Source organism: Arvicola amphibius, chromosome 7 (genome assembly GCF_903992535.2).
Source record: "Arvicola amphibius chromosome 7, mArvAmp1.2, whole genome shotgun sequence".
Taxonomy (NCBI): Eukaryota; Metazoa; Chordata; class Mammalia; order Rodentia; family Cricetidae; genus Arvicola; species Arvicola amphibius.
Window position 1 is genome coordinate 104,712,423 of NC_052053.1, and position 17,712 is coordinate 104,730,134.

General features: G+C 44.7%; 1 protein-coding gene across 1 annotated transcript in view; it reads right to left on the reverse strand.

Moving 5' to 3' along the window:
* Nucleotides 1–17,712, reverse strand: part of Prkch (protein kinase C eta) — a 206,002-nt gene that overhangs the window by 24,532 nt on the left and 163,758 nt on the right. The window lies entirely within an intron of this gene.

The following is a 17,712-nucleotide window of genomic DNA, read 5'->3' on the forward strand; positions in this document are numbered from 1 at the left end:
AACCAGGTGGTGGGACTGAGAAGCCCATGGGGGGCGGGGTGGGGGTGGGAGGTGGAGGAGGGGCAGAGGAAGCAGAGGCTTTGTGAAGTGCAATCAGCAATCAGATAAGGTGACCCAGGAAACAGCAGGACACTCCGCACCCTGCTGACTATGTGATTACTAGGTCACAGAAGGCCCAGACAGTGGGGATCTCAGATAAAGGCCCTTTCCGCCCTCTCCCAACCTCTTAGAGAAGAGGCTACTGCAGGGAAGTGGATTGTATGGCAAAAACCAAACCAAAACAGACTTCGGTGTAGGCAGGCGCACCTCCCCTCTACAGCCTGACAACAGTTATCAGCAGGCCAAAGGCAATAGTGTTCTAACACAGCTTCTCCTTGTACAGGTTCTAGTATCCAGCTGTCAATCACTAGCCACAGTCTGGGCACTGTTACCAAGGAAGGGCGCAACTAGCACTGGCTGGGAAGGAGTCCTGCTGACCATCGCGGGTTCCGGCCATCCAGGCAGAGCAGAGGGCATGGGGGAGATGTCTATGCTTCGCTTTTAAAAGGAATGATGTGCTCAGAGGCAATCCGCAGGCCTGTCTGTGGGAAGAAGGCAGCACGTATCGAGTAGGGATGTTGGCTGACCTGGAGATTTCCTATAGCTAGAGATGGGCAGCTAACTGTCAATTAGTACAACTACTCTAGCTTTGGGTCACTTGGTTTGGGAGCTACGCTGTCCCCCAAGATGTAGTTTCTTCAATATATGGGGCTCATGGCTCTCTAGCGTCTTACACTCACAGTATGTTGATCAGGGTCCTCATGGGTCTGTTTCGTGATCCCTGATCTGAGAAAAGGCCACTGGATTGTGAGATCTAAGGGAAACGGTTGGTCTCTGTCCAGCTTGGGTCACATTGTGGCTCAGGAGGGAGGGGAAGACAGAGCTGGCATAGCCAGCTGTGGTTTCCTGTGAGCTGGCACAACCTAACTGGTACGTCTTACAACAGTGGTCAATGGAAAATGCCCAGGAATGAAAACGATGCCCCATTTTCCCAGAATGCTTTGTGGAGAACCCAGCAGAGCTTTCTTGGCTCAGGCTTTCCTTCTGCTCCTGTGTTCTTGACAGCTGTTTCTAGGGTCAGGGACATAAGGCCCAGGTCAGTTGAATACCCGTGTGCCCACGGTATGCCCACTTGGCAAGACAAGTTTCCTCTGCCTCTAAGCCAGTGCCACCCCATTCCACACAGAAATCTCCCTTCCACAGAAGCCACTGTTTTCTGTGGGCTGTGGTTATGGATGCCATCTCCTCTCTGCCCACTCCTCACCCAGTGCCCAAAACATGAGGGCAACAGTCTGACATTATACTGGACTCACAGGAGCACTGTGGGCATGGGGCATGAAGATGATATAGTTTTGTCACATGAGGAGGCCATTACCAAGCACATGGCCTCTCCCAGCTGTCCACAGTGGCTCTTGACACAGGAGGTCCCTTTAACACCTGTCACCTGGCTCCTGTGAGAGCAACCACAAAATTCTCAGGAAGCATCCATTGGCTGAGGAGAGATCAGAAAGGATGTAGGTACAGGAGACGGCAAGACTACAGGGACTGAGCCTGCAAGGTTGGCCTTATCCACGCCATGCAGCAGCCCAACCGTGCAGGCTTGTGTGGGCCTGAGCTCCGAACACTCTCACTTACATTTCCAAACAAGGTTATTGGGTTTCTGAGCTTCCCTGAAGCCGTTATGCCCGCTGAAGTCTCGAAAAGGATCTTGGGCAAGAGCAACAAGTACCGACAGAGACCCACAACGGTCTTTTACAGCCGAGCTGATTGCTCAAGATGGCGTGTGACTAACGTCCCAGGTAGGAGGAGGCTTCGTAGCTTATTACTCAGCAGCTGTCATGGCTAGTAGGATCGGCTAAGGACAGAAAAGTGCTCGGTCATCAGTTTGCTAACCTTCTGTGGGACAACTTTGGGGCGACACACCTGATGTGACTCATTCTGGTCATAAGATGCCCAAAGGCACAGAGGCAGGTTACACAGCTTGAACCAGACAGTTCAGTCTAATTTTAGGCATTTTCAGAACTGCGTGAGTCCCAAGGAAAAAGCTGTAGTGGTTTTTTATACCAGGTGCTATCTAATAATGCAAAAACAATCATCTCACATTGGGATTCAAAGATGGTTCAATAGCGTAAGATAAAATCCGCTCTGCCCTGAGCTTAAGCAGCTCATAAAGTGGACACTCTGAAGTCTGTCTTGCTATCCTAGACAGACATACTGATGCCAACTCTGTCCTTAGACCACTCAGTTCAGACTTTTTTTTTTTTTTTTTTTTTTTGGTTTTTTCGAGACAGGGTTTCAGACTTTTAAGGTGACACCCCTGATCTGACTTCTAGAAGGCTCTGTCACACACACCCTGCTTTCCCTTAGCAAGACCCAAGCCTCACTCTTTTCTGGGTTTAGTTCAGTCCAGCAGCAGGTGCCACAGAGAGAAATGGATGGATTCCAGATGCTTAACATGGGCTGCTCTGAACAATTCAGAGCCTGGCTGATTCTTGGAGGGGGAGGGGAGAGACATCGCACAAAACTCACTGAGACCCTTGTTCTGAAGTAAGCGAGCTGCGTGGCCATATGTCACACACCTGGAGACAAAATCTAGAGGGAAAATGAGAAACCTGAACCGAAAGTTCAAATCCCTCTTCTGACTGAAAACGGAGGAAGGAAATTGATCTGGAAGGAGAATCTCGGGGCCAGGAGGGACTGGCAGAGCCATTGTCCCTCGGCTGGCCTGCTTCCAGAAGGAAGCGTTGAACATTAAGAGGGCAGTCAAACAAACTTAGGGCTACTGAGCCATGACCAGCCATGGTCAGCTTCCACACTGGGAATCAACCATACTTTTATTGGAGTGAGGGGACCAAATGCAAAACAATATGACTCCAGGGCTTCTGACTTGAACCTGCACACTGTAGAGGTCAGTTTTTTTGGCTTTGGAGCTTCCTTGGCTCCAGATGCCAACACATAACACAACAGCCAAACTTAACACAGCTACACGATGGAGATTACAAGTTCACACAGGGCAGAGGCTGAGATCCTAGGATGCCAAACACACAATGCCAGCTCACCAGTCATTAGCTCGCTGCGCACTGGTATTTAATAGCTGAAGCTTTTGTCTGGCGTGCAAAGGCAGGGAGGCAGAGTTATTTTATCCTCTCAACTTGCCTGAAAGGTACATTGTTCTTGCCGGGTAAGCAGGGTTACTTAAAATGCCCACAGTAGTTTCAGAGAGAATTCCCAAGCAGCTGAGGACAAAGAAGATTCAGAAATTGGATTTATTTTGTTTCTACCCTGAGCTATCCCCCAGAGAACTGAAACAGAATGAGTTCTTGCTCAGTTCACTAGACTCAGCTGTCCCTCCAAAAGAAATAAAGGAAGTGTGGGGGAAACAGGCTCCTGAATAAGAATGAACCTGGGAGGCTATTCACAGTCAGTGTATATTCACTATTTGCAATGTGTTTTTTCTATTTGTTGATGAAATTGTCAAATACAGGCAGAAGCACAGCCTCACACTGCACCAGCAGACAGAAGCACGGGGGTAGATACCATACTATAGCTCCAACCTCGCGCAGCACCAGCTGCAGCTCCCTGCGACAGGCCCTGTCTTGTCCCGTTTGTGCGTCGTCTCACTCCCTGCTGACCCACCTCTTTCCTGATTATCATGTAGCAAATCCAATACAAAAACTCAACTTATCTTTACTCTATTATTTGAATCAAAATGATGATTATTTAATAAAATAAAACTTTGAGTCCAGTTATCTTAAAATAATTGATAGTGAATTGTCCACCAACATTCTGGTTTTTTGTTGCTCGTGTGTGCGTGTGTGTGTGTGTGTGTGTGTGTGTGTGTGTGTGTGTGTGTAAGAGAGAGAGAGAGAGAGAGAGAGAGAGAGAGAGAGAGAGAGAGAGAGAGAGAGATCGATCTGTGGGCCTGAAAAATGTTTTTGTGAATAATCAGAATTAATAGCACTATAAGTAACAAGTACATGCCCATCAAATGCTATGTATTTTATATGTGCTAACTTATTTTATCCCGAAAGCATCCCTTTGAAGTAGGCTTTGCCCCATGGTCCTCCAGCAAGCTGGAGAAAAGGGCAGGATCAGAACTCGGGACTGCTCCCTCCTATGTAATGGGGCCACTGGCCCCCTCTTAGGACCCTGCTCCTGAGAAGACATCACTTGCGGTAAAAAAAGAATCATCCGAGAGAATCGATCAACATCCTGAGTTGACAAAGTGGCTATTTTATTCACACCAGTGGAAACTGTGCCATTAACATTCTGTAGACAGCCTTCTGCCTTTTTGGCTTGTGCAGAAGGAAAGAATGCATTGGGTTTCAGGTTATCCAAGCTTGAGGGTACATAGCAGTATCTCCCCACTGTTCAATATGCAGAAGATGATCCGCTACCCTCTTCTGAGGAGCAGAGGCTGGCGTGCTGGTGTTAACAGCTGGTGCTTGCTAAGAGCGTGGATTTGGGTTATTATCTTAATTTCAAAACAAAGTCATTTAGGGTTGGCTGAGTTTTCAGTGTCTGGCTTTAGATTTGAAAATAATTTTTAAAGCAAGATTACTGTGTTAACTTGGTGAATGCATCACTGAAATAGCAAAGGAGGATTTTGGTCTGTATAGGATGGGAGTGCCTATCATGTACCATCCACTATCAGATGGCCCGCCCTTCACCCACCCACCCACTCTCTGAGTATTGTCCAGGAGCCAAGCACTATGCAAGGGGCTCTGAATCCAACAGCAAGCAAAGAGCACCGCTGTCCTCAGACCTGAAGAGAGAAAGAGAGGGGGGGGGGGGTAGATAATCAGATAAGCAGCAGCTAAGATTCTAATTAGGAGGGCGATGAGTGAGCCGAAGAGAAACACAGAAGTGTGAAAGCGGAGGACAGGGGCTGAGGGTGAAGGTTATGAACCAAGAGAGGAGAGAAAAGCATGGGCGCGAGGGTGGTGAGAACTCTAGGAATTGCCGGGTTACTTGTTACAATCCAACAAGACAGACTAGTGGGCCTGGAATCTTGGGAAGGGGACTGGGCATGAAGGAATCGTGAGATCCCAGGAGCCAGATGAGGTAGGGTCCAGAGAGGTACTGAATCTTTACCCAAGAGTAAGAGAAGAAGCTACTCAAAGCCCAACGCAGAACACGGGTGGTACAGGGTTGGTGATTTTACAATCTCAGTCTTGGTTGACCATCTCCATGTGGATTAGGGAGGATGAAAGGAAACCTAAGGAAGGGACTGGAGTGTTGAAAGGGAAGAAAACTGATGGTATGGATTGGGCTGGGGGAGCGGATACAGAGAGCGGAGTAGACCGGGAACAGGTGTGTGTGTGTGTAGATGAGGGATTTTCTGTGGAGAGGTAGGAGTTAATGCAGAGAGATGGCAGCACGTACTGACTCACAGGAATTGTGTTGGAAATGGTTGTTTTTTTAGACCCCAAAGCATCTGAATACACATGGCTAACAGCTGGTGGAAAGAGTCTGTTGCTCTTTGAGGGAATGAACTCACCTGAGAGAGGGATGAAGTTAAGAGGACCTAGGAAAGCTAAGGAGCATGTCCTCAGTGGAGCCGGCTGCTCTCTTTTCACACTGAGATCATGAGTGAGGGATGATAGCTAGCATTAGGACCACGACTGGGGTTTGGAGAGTGGGGCCCAATGCTCTGCCTCTATGGGGGCCATTTAGACTCCTGCTAAGATGCCACCAGTCATGATGGCACTCGTCTATAATTCCCTCTCTTGGAATGCTGCGGCAGGAAGAATGCCTGGAGCTTGAGGCCAGCCTCAAAAGACGATAACAAAAAATCGAAATAAAACCTCAAAACCAAAAATGACTAACCCAAAGCAACAAAAAGATTTACAAATCTACATTCACAGGCTCCCTGTAGGTCTCCAGCTAGGCTTGCAATCTCCCTGCGAGGTGTTGTTGCTCTTTGTGACCATAAACAGACATATTTTATTTTACAAAGATGTTTGTTACTTCATCATATTTAATAACACTACTTGGAAACTAGCTAACTTATTGTCTACTAATAGTGGAATGGCTAAATAATAATATATTTTTATTAGAGAATTTTGTGAAGATAACCAATATTTTATATGACTAAGAATGCAGAGAAATACCTGTAATAGGATTTCTATGCCTTTTGAAAATAGTTTTTTATTTTTCTGATTTTAAAATTTTTCTATTATGGGGGAAGGATGATGGTTTTATATTTTTATAGCCTTTTCCTTCCCAGGCTTTATCACATGATACCATGAAGTGATCTGTTTTTCTCATTCAGTAAATGTCTGGGAGGGATTTACGCAAGCTGTGGGCCTGTCTCATTCTCCATGACAGGCTTGTATAATTTGTTCCTCAGAGAAACCATAGTGGGACTCGACTCTTCCCTATAGAAATTTCAATTGTTCAAATTTTACTTTATTTTTGCTCCTTGAAACTGTGGTGATAAAGACATCACTTACACATTGAGTAGTTAAAATAATATTTTCATATAGAAACATGTCAAAATAAAGAAGTTTAATATTTAATGACGGTCATTTTTCTTGCTTATCTACATTTTATCCATTTTGAAACTTGAGCTGTTTTTCTTTTGGATTATGTGAAGACGTTCTTTACATATTATGGATAGCAATAATTTGGTTATGTTGGTGGCAAATACTATTGTCTCTAGTTTGTTTTGTAAGTCCTGTGTACGGTAACTGTCGTATTCTCATGTAGCCAGATCTTCGCACACCTCATTCGTAGCGTCTGGGTTCTGTGAAATAGTCACAGCCTGATGTAAGTGTGAGAGGGATATAAAATTGCACTTCCAACAAGCTCCTAATTACGCTATGATTGTGGGCGTTGTAGAAAGGAAGAGTGGACATGGCAGGAAAGGGGCGATAAAAGAGAAAGATTAGAAACCACCTTCCTGTGTGCACAGGAATGTTTGCTTCCCCTTAGTCTACTTCTAAGTAAAGTCTTTCAGGGCCTTGTTGTCTAGTACGTCCTGGCCTTCATCGCTTTCTCTCACTTCTGTAATATTTAGGGCCACGATTTCTAATATAAGACTAAAGGAAAAATGACCACCGGCAGGTTTGCTAAGGGTCTCATTGGGAAGAGACTGCAAAGGCATACTTATTTTAAATGTTATTTCCTTAGAGGGCCGCAGTTTTGTGGTTCTTAGGATCTTGACCTGTTGTCATAGACTCCCTCCTCGACCACTGACGCTACCTAGTGTCCACAGTACACACAGTCATCACAGGTGTTGATTATATTTCCAATAGTTCCACAGTGTGTCCCTGCAACCTGAACCAAATAAAGTGTGAAGGGGCCCCTCATGATCAATATTCCTAACCATTCACCAGGTCCCGTGCTTATCCTGATGCTTTTAAGAGCCATCTATGGAAATATCTCCTCGACTGCAAGAACCTGCGATGTGAACTCGCACCATTAGGAGTGCAGAGCCCCTCCTCCAGTGAATGACGTCAGACATTTTCACCCAGCTCCAGTTTCCTCCTGCCCCTTCCCACCTCCTTCCAACAGCTACACGGGATGGGAAATTATGACAGTGGCTTCTGTGTGAGCCGGGTTTCTATACCCTCTTTTAAATGGGGCCAGTGACTCAGAAATGAGTTCCTGCAGACCCAGTGTTGGTCTCCATCCAGCCATAAGAAGCCGGCTTCCCTGATAGGCAGGCACTGTGTTGCCGCCTTTATGCTATGTACACAAAGAACCAACTTAAACTTGATCAAAGGATGGAGAGGTTTCCCGACCCCCCTGCCCGCACCTTGTCTCACAGTAGGAAAAAGCAATCATTAAAACAAGAGGACACAATTTTACAAACATCTGTAGTCACAGATTTTTCTATACAGAGTCATCAGGCTGACAGTTGAGACTTACAAAATGTTTTCAGCCTTCCACTTCCCTCTACCACCCAAAGTCCCGCAGGACTGAAATTCCCTGGCTAAAGCAACACAAATTTATTTAGTAGTTCTTTACAGTACTTGTATTTTGAGCTTGCCAAGAAAACCTCCTTCTTGACTCTCCTTGCCAAGATGCCTCTTACATGACACCTGGCAGTATGTTTAATTTGTAGACAAGCCCGGCGTGGAGCAGGGTGGTGGTGGTGGGGGGGGGGGGGCTCAGGCAGACGCTGGGAAGTGTTTGGCCATGGGTGGCAAGGGGCCTCCTGGCTGCTCGGCCTAGCTCTAAGGACACGGTAGAATGAAACCAATACTGCATGTGGGCTTGCTAGTTCAGAGAAGATGAAGGGCTTACAAACTCCATTCCTTGGGCTCCTAGTACGGAAAACCAAGTGCGGCTGATGTACAGAAAACCATGCTGTGTGGCTGTACTTCCTGGTCACAGAAACTCAACAAAGAAAAAATTTCTTACAGTGAATTTCCCCAAAGACGAGCGTTCAAACAGCTTGAAAGACACGGGGCTGGAGGGATTCCGGGAGTCTAGGGAGAGAACGGTGTGGACAACCGTCTACCCGTCTGGCTGCTTCCAGGGCAAGTACATGGAAAGAACAGGAAGAATGGTTTCCACTGAGATAGACTCAGAACTAGGTTCCCTATTTACCAAGAAGCTCCTAACCACAATCAAAGAGCCTTTAGAGCAGGGATGGCCAGGGGCTGATTAGCCGGAAACACGGTACCCATACTGAGAAAAGGATTTGTAGAGTGAACTCAGCAGTCGGGCATGGTAGCACAGCTACTTGGGAGACAGACAGGAGGATCACAAATTTAAGGCTTGTCTGGACTACAGAGTGAGTTCAAGGACAGCCTAGGCAACTTAGTGAAACCCCATCTCCAAATGAAAAGTAGAAGGAACACCAGGGGATGCAGCTTGGTGGCAGAGGACTTACCTAGCAAGCACAGGGCCCTGGGGCTTCAATTCTCTGTACTGAAAACATGACAAAAAACCAATTTTGTGTGTATGTGTGTGTGGAGTCCCTGTTGCCTTGGTGGACATGTGTGAAGGCCAGTCAGATGTCCCCCTCAAGTATAACTTCTCAGGAGCACGCTATTTGGTTTTCTTGAGACAAGGTCTCCCACCGGCACCTCCTTACGCCGCTCTTCCCCCAACCCCCAGAAGTGCTTTCACAAGCACATGCCGACACATTCAGCTGTTTCTGTGGGGGTTGGAGGAATTGAACTCAGGCTCACATGCTTGTACAGCAAAGCCTTTACCAACTGAACTATATCTCAGGCCTAACAAAAGCTATAAACGTTGGAGGGCTCTGAGAGTAGAGGCTAGCGCAACCAGCATTGTTACTGTTGTTATCAAGTGGGCAGGGGCTTTGACTTTCCTGCTGACTGGAAAGAGCCACATAACTGGACTGTGGATGAAAGAACATGGATAGACACATATGAGATCTACATATGAGATTGGGTGGAGTGTTGCTCAAGAACTAGAGATTAGCTGCTCTTGTTAAAAAAGAAAAGTTAGCTTCCTGTTCATGTATGTTAACACGCTCCATGGTAAGCATCCCATTGTCTATAAGCATCCTATTGCATCCTGCTGTTTAGTATCAAATACACACAACAAAATTTATTTGAAAAAATAAATACATGAAGGATGAGGTGCTATCTTGACCTGTCTCCTTCCGGTTCATTCCTTCTGACAGACACACAGAGCTTGTCTTCCAAGAGAGCCCCAACAGACCTCATCAGCACCAACACTGGTCCTCTAAAGATGTTCAGTTGATGGGAGATAGCCATGTACATTCCTGGCCAGTGCTAGAGCTTCTCTTTGGCTTAGAAAAAGCAAGCAGAGAAAGGACAGCCATTTTCTGTCTAGTTCTGTTGCCTTATATGGTGCAATAAGGGGTAAGTGTCCTACATGAAGTGGGGAGAGCCTCCAGGTCCAGCCTCTGGAGGGGAGACACTGAATGCTTTTGGCAATGGGCTAAAAATAACACTTTGCCAGGATTAGCATTGGAAACTAGTATAGGAAACTTGGTGGGGGCATCCTTCCAACAACCACACCTAGGCAGCTTCAGCAGGCCTCTTCCTTCTGGTTACCTGCTATCCCCATCAAAATAAGCCTGAACCATCTAAACAGAAGTCTGAGACACCCAAGAGGAGACCTGTCATTCAGGACCATTCCCAGGTCCTAAAAATTAAACACTTCACTGTTTAATTCTGGATTATACTCAGTATTCCTTTGTCCTCTGTGTTTTGCCTAAAAATAAAAACTCTTGATTACTCTAAGTGGATTATAGACTCCAAGGTCACCTTGGAGTGTGACGAGAGAGAGAGAGAGAGAGAGAGAGAGAGAGAGAGAGAGAGAGAGAGAGAGAGAGAGAGAGAGGGAGGGGCAGGGAAGCAGGGAGGGGGACACACACTTAGGACACTAGCTAATGGTGGTCTCCTATCAAAGCAAAATGGATAGAAGAAATTGAATTTTCCCTAAGAAATTCCCTCTGGGAAACTTTGCTAATAATTTCTGAGTCACTCACTCTGTTTCCAGCATTTGGTTTTGCAAAGAGCCCAGTTTTTCCAAAAGAGCCAGTTAGCTGTTTACTCTTGACACTAGTCAAAGAAAGTGTCCAGTTCTGTCAAAGTTCTTAATTAAAAAAAAAATGCAGTGAATGCCTGCATTTGAGTTGTCGCAGTTTCCCGAACCTTCGAAGAACGTAGCAATCAGAGACCAGGAAGTTTCACTTTTTAGCTTAGGTCTTAGCTTTAGTTCAGAGTCCCACTGCCTGCCTCTAAGCATCAGCAGAGGGCAGAGAGACCTTTTGAGAAAGGACTAACAGCCTTTCCTGTCTACATGCTCGAGTAATCTTCGCACAGTAATAACGGCTGGATGAATTTGGTCAGTTTCCTCAGTACTTCAGTATCTTTATTACAGTCCCAAGGCTGCAAGGTTCTAACAGACTGTATCTAAACAGCCATAAATCCAGGATGTCACAAGGAACCTCTACAGGGACACTATTGGTCCCCACGTACACTACTCAGGAAAGTTACATCTCCTCACAAATAGAAGGTTCAACAGAATGTTGACATTTATTCTTAGATCGCTTCATACATGTGTGTAATAATTTTTAGTTCTCGCTACTGCCTGTAGTGCACGACACAGCGGACTTCATTATATTTTTATACTCAAATCTTCAGTCTTGCTCATAACACTCACTCTGTCCACTCCCTTCCCAGTGGTCCTCCTCCTCCCCTAAACAGTCCTCCTTTTTGCCTTCATACCACACATACATATATCATACATACGTACATATGGTTACATCTAGACTCCACATGTGAGAGAAAATGTGGCATTTTCTCTTTCTTCTACTCATTCTTTTGTTCCCATCTTCCCTCCAGGCTCCTCTCTCTCACCAATAATCCCTTTTATAGTTCACATATTAATATTCATATTTAAACCTAGATTCTTCACATGAAAGAAACCATGATATATGTTTTTCTGAATTGGGCTTATTTAGCGTAACATGTTTGTTATCAGTTTCACCTCCTTTTCTGTAAACGACACCATTTCCTTCCCCATCCCAGTTGAATAAAGCTCTATTGTGTGGATGCACCACCTTTTCTTCCGCTGCTCATCTTTCCATGACTGTCTGGGCAGTTTCCTCGTCTGGGCGACGTGAATCATATACTGACTTAGCTCCCTTCAGACGTTTACCAGGAGTGGCACAGCAGGACCACATGGTTGTTCCATTTTTAGTCTAGTTGAAACAGTTCCACACTGATTTCCATAGTGGCTGTACCAGTTTATTCTCCTGCCAGCAGTGGCTCTTCTTTCTCCATACCCTCACCAACATCTGTTGTCATTTCTTAATGATAGCTGCTCCAGCTGTGGTATATGGAATCAGCTCAGTGGAGTGGTATTTGGCATTTCCTTGATGACTAAAAATGCCAAAGTGTTTTTCTTTTTTATTGATTTTTTATTGAGCTCTACATTTTTCTATGCTCTCCTCCCTGCCCCGCCCCTCCCTTCAACCCTCTCCCAAGGTCCCCATGCTCCCAATTTACTCAGGAGATCTTGTCTTTTTCTACTTACCATGTAGATTAGGTCTATCTATGTCTCTCTTAGAGTCCTCATTGTTGTCTAGGTTCTCTGGGATTGTGATTTGTAGGCTGGTTTTCTTTGCTTTATGTTTAAAAACCACTTATGAGTGAGTATATATGAAAACTGTCTTTCTGGGTCTGGGCTACCTCTCTCAAAATGATGTTTTCTAGCTCCATCCATTTGCCTGCAAAATTCAAAATGTCGTTATTTTTTCTGCTGTGTAGTACTCCATTGTGTAAATGTACCACATCTTCCTTATCCATTCTTTGGTGGAGGGGCATTTAGGTTGTTTCCAGGTTCTGGCTATGGCAAACAATGCTGCTATGAACATAGCTGAGCACATGTCCTTGTGGTAAGATTGAGTATCCTTTGGATATATACCCAAAGTGGTAATGCTGGGTCCTGAGGGAGGTTGTTTCCTAATTTTCTAAGAAATCGCTACACTGATATCCAAAGGGGCTGTACCAGCTTGCACTCCCACCAGCAATGCAGGAGTGTTCCCTTTACCCCACAACCTCTCCAGCATAAGTTGTCATCAGTGTTTTTGATCTTGGCCATTCTTACAGGTTTAAGATGGCATCTCAGAGTTGTTTTGATTCTCTGATGACTAAGGATTTTGAGCATTTCTTTAAGTATCTTTCAGCCATTTTAGATTCCTTTGTTGAGAGTTCTCTGTTTAGGTCTGTACTCCTTTTTTATTATTGGATTATTTGTTCTTTTGATGACCAATTTCTTGAGTTCTTTGTATATTTTGGAGATCAGACCTCTGTCTGATGTGGGGTTGGTAAAGATCTTTTCCCATTCTGTAGGCTGTCGTTTTGTCTTGTTGACCATGTCCTTTGCTTTACAGAAGCTTTTCAGTTTCAGGAGGTCCCATTTATTAATTGTTTCTCTCAGTGTCTGTGCTGCTGGGGTTATATTTAGGAAGTGGTTCCCTGTGCCAATGTGTTCAAGTGTACTTCCCACTTTCTCTTCTGTGAGTTTTGTGTGGCTGACTTTATGTTGAGGTATTTCATCCATTTGTACTTGAGTTTTGTGCATGGTGTAGATAATGGATCTATTTTTATTCTTCTATATGTTGCTATTCAGTTATGCCAGCACCATTTGTTAAATATGCTTTTTTCCATGTAATATTTTTGCTTCTTTGTCAAAAATCAGGGGTTCAAAGGTGTGTAGATTAATATCTGGATCTTCAATTTGGTTCTATTGGTCCTCATGTCTGTTTTTATGCCAGTACCAGCCTGTTTTCAGTACTGCAACTCTGTAGTAGAGTTTGAAATCATGGATTGTGATGCCTCCAAAAATTCTTTTATTATACAGGATTGTTTTGGCTAGTCCAGGTCTTTTGCTTTTCCATACGAAGTTAAGTACTGTTCTTTCAAGGTCTGTGAAGAATTTTACTGGGATTTTGATGGGCATTGCATGGAATTTGTAGATTGCTTTTTGTAAAATTGCCTTTTTTTTTTTTTGGTTTTTTGAGACAGGGTTTCTCTGTAGCTTTGGAGCTTGTCCTGGAACTAGCTCTTGTAGACCAAGTTGGTCTCGAACTCACAGAGATCCACCTGCCTCTGCCTCCTGAGTGCTGGGATTAAAGGCGTGTGCCATCACCGCCCAGCTAAGATTGCCATTTTTACTATGTTAATTCTACCTACCCAAGAGCATGGGAGATCTTTCCACTTTCTGGTGTCTTCTTCAATTTCTTTCTTTAAAGATTTAAAGTTCTTGTCATACAAGTCTTCCACTTGTTTGGTTAGAGTTACTCTGAGATATTTTATGCTATTTGTGGCTATTGTGAAGGGTGATGTTTCTCTGATTTCTTTCTCAGCCCATTTATCATCTGTGTACAGGAGGGATACTGATTTTTCTGAGTTAATCTTGTATCCTGCTACATTACTGAAAGTGTTTATGAGTTGTAGAAGTTCCTTGGTAGATTTTTTGGGGTTGCTTCTGTAAACTATCATCTCATCAGCAAATAGTGAGAGTTTGACTTCTTTTCCAATTTGTATCCCCTTGATCTCCGTTTGTTGTTATATTGCTCTAGCTAGAACCTCAAGAACTATACTGAATAGATATGGAGAGAGTGGACTACCTTGCCTTGTTCCTGATTTCTCTCCATTTAGTTAGATGTTGACTGCTGGCTTGCTGTATATTGCCTTTATTATGTTTAGGTATGTTCCTTGTATCCCTGCTCTCTCCAAGACCTTTATCATGAAGGGATGTTGTATTTTGTCAAAAGCTTTTTCAGCATCCAATGAGATGATCATGTAGTTTTTATTTTTCTGTTTGTTTATATGGTGGATTACATTGACAGATTTTTGTTTGTTGAACCATCCCTGCATCTCTGGGATTAAGCCTACTTGATGATGGTGGATGATGGTTCTGATGTGTTCTTGTTTTCGATTTGCCAGTATTTTATTTAGTATTTTGCATCAATGTTCATGAGTAAGACTGGTCTGTAATTCTCTTTCTTAGTAACGTCTTTATGTGGTTTGGGTATCAGGGTGATTGTAGCCTCATAAAAATGTTTGGCGATGTTTCCTCTGTTTCTGTTGTGTGAAACAGTTTGAGGAGTACTGCAGTAGTACTGCTCTTCTGTAAAAATCTTGTAGAATTCTGAGCTGAAGCCATCTGGTCCTGGGCTTTTTTTGGTTGGGAGACTTTTGATGACTGTTTCTATTTCTTCAGCAGTTATAGGTCTGTTTAATTTGCTTATCTGGTCTTGATTTAATTTTGGTAAGTGATATTTATCCAGAAAATTATACATTTCCTTAAGTTTTCTAATTTTGTGGAGTACAGGTTTTTGAAATATGACCTAATGATTCTCTGGATTTCTTCCATGCCTGTTGTCATGTTCCCCTTTTATTTCTGATTTTGTTAATTTGGATATTCTCTCTGCCACTAAAGTGTTTTTCAAGCAATATTTTTCTCCCTTCCTCTCTTGCTCTGTCCTTCTCTCCCCTTCCCTTCCTTTCTTCTTTCCCTCCTTCCTCCCTCCCCCTCCACCTTGCCTCTCTCCCTCCCTTCTTTCCTTCCTTCCTTCCTTCCTTCCTTCCTTCCTTCCTTCCTTCCTTCCTTCCTTCCCTCCCTCAGGGTCTCATGTAACCCAGGCTAGCCTCAAACTCACTATATTTAGTTGAGAACGACACTGAAACATCTAGTTTATGCAGTCTGGGGATTGAGTCCAGGGCTTCTTGCATACTAGGTATCTATGGAGCTACATCTCATTCAATTCATTAGTCCACTCATTGACTGAATGATGTGAAGGTTTGGGGTGCTTAATATTTTAGGAGTTCTCCATTGACTGTAGACATGAATCGCTTGTCCGGTGATAGTGGGCAAAGGATACCTCCCATTTTGTAAGCTGTTTCCTTATTCTGTTGACAATTTCTTTCTGTGCCGAAGCTTTTAACTTCATGGAATCCCATTTGTCCATTCTTTTAATTATTTCTCAGGCAGAGAAATATTTTACATTTCTTGGGAACCAGGGTCCAAGGTGACCATGTTGTATCTGACTAACAAAGGAATCCTGTACCACAAAGACAGGACAAGGGAAAGACTTCACAGTTGCAAGTTGTCGGGTTTGGGCGGGGGGGGGGGGGATGAGACAAGATTCTGCCGGAAGAATGAAGTGATTATAGTTTAAAGCCCCGTATTAATGGACGTATCAAAGAGGCTCTGATTCTACAGTCTGAAGAACAGAGCCTTGCCCCATCATCCAGACACGGGTTGTGTATTATATACAGAGGTGCTATAAGAGAGCTATAGACTCCTCACATGACTAATGTGTACATCCCGAAACACAGTTCCGCTAACACATTCCAGGACTCCCCTTGTTAGACCTCAGCTCACTGTGACCCCAGCCTCTCTCAGCTTAGTTCCTGTCACAGACCCAAGTTTTTGTTTTCCTATAAACTTCAAACCTATCTCCTCTAGCAAGACTTCCTGAATGACTCACACTTAAAGGCATTATTCTTTTTTAAATTAATTTTAAAAACTATCTCTGTTCATTTTACATACCAATCCCAGTTCACACTCCCTCCCCTCCTTCCATTCCCTCCACCTTCCCCCCCCTACCCTGCATCCACTACTCAGAAAGGGTAAGGCTTCCCATGGTAAGTCAACAAAGTCTAGCAGTTGCTTTGAGGCAGAACCAAGTCTCTCTCTACTATATCTAGGCTGAGCAAGGTATCCCTCCAAAGAGAATGGATTCTAAAAAGCCAGTTCAGGCACTAGAGGTAAATCCTGGTCCCGCTGCCAGTGGTTCCAGCCAAACAACTGTCATCTATATTCAGAAGGCCTAGTTTGGTCCTATGCTGTTCCCCCGCTGTCAGGCTGGAGTCGGTAAGCTCCCATTAGCTTGGTGTGTATCCTCATCAGGGTCTTGACCCCATGATGAGGACACCCACTCAAAGGCATCATTCTTAATGCAGAGGAAATGCATGGCTTGGGAACAGTCCACCCACCCCACCATCACACTCTTCTCTTCCTGCAGCCTGGAACTGCTCACCGAGTGCTCAGCCTGTCTGTCCGCACAGATAATCAGTGGCTCGCTATGCCCTGCTTCTGCAGGTGTCTCCCAAGTTCCTGCCACGCGCAATACGTTCTTGGCCAAGGCCTGCGGACTTGACCTTGGCCGTGATCTCTCTGAGCAGCAGATCTCTGGCTCATCCATCTGGGATGAAAGACTTCTTCAGTTGAGTGCGGAATGCTTAGGACTGTTGATGCAGGACAATCTTGGGCTCTGGATGGATGCTTTGTTTTTAAGAAGGCTGTGTTTTGTTTTTGTTTCCAGTGTATTAGGGAGACAAAGGCCCAGTGTCAGCATATTTCCAGAAATGGTTAAACCCCATCAGCCAGCCACAATACCTGCGCCCGCATGAGGACTGAGACAGAATTGTGAAGCATTAAGAAAGGAATTAAAGTCTCCATTCAGGTTGGTGTGGTGCCCAGAGTGCACTTAGCTCACCCTGAACTGCTGGATGTCAGCTAGGTACCGCCAGGTGACCTGTTCTTTGTGGCAGAGTAAGCTGCTGGAGGACAAGGAGGGACATCACTGACTTCTGCTGCTATCCCAAAGCCACGGAGACTGCAGAACTTTATTTCCACTCTATAGAAATAATATTCTCCCAAAATTTAACCACACGCTTGCCAAGGAGTATATTTCAGGACACTTGTGTTTGAACACTACAAGGTAATCAAACCAAGTTGGCCTCCAACACCCAACCCTGATCTGCTCTCTTTGCCCAATAGATTTAGGACATAAACCCAACAGCAGATACCAGCTGGACAGAGTCAATGCAGCAACAAACCCCAGGCCCTTCAAAGGCTACCAGTTTTGCCATAGTCCCCCAGTCTTTGCTGTTTAGACACTCAGGTACGCCCAAACCTGTTAATATTTTAATTGTGTGTTTTCATATCACTGATGTTTGTGTTTCTTTCCCAGGGAAAGTCAGAGATGGCCTGGGCTCTGAGGAGGGCCAGGCAGAGGGGCAGGCAGGAATTGCAAAATTCCATCTTACGCTGTTCTCATGAGATCTTGTGAGCTTCCCAACGAGAATGCCTCCTCTCTCCTTCATGTCTGTCTTTCTCATTTGGGGCTCCCGTTGGTGCCTGATGATGTTTTACACGTGTAGGCCCCAATCAATGGCTGTTCATCTGAATGAACTCTCC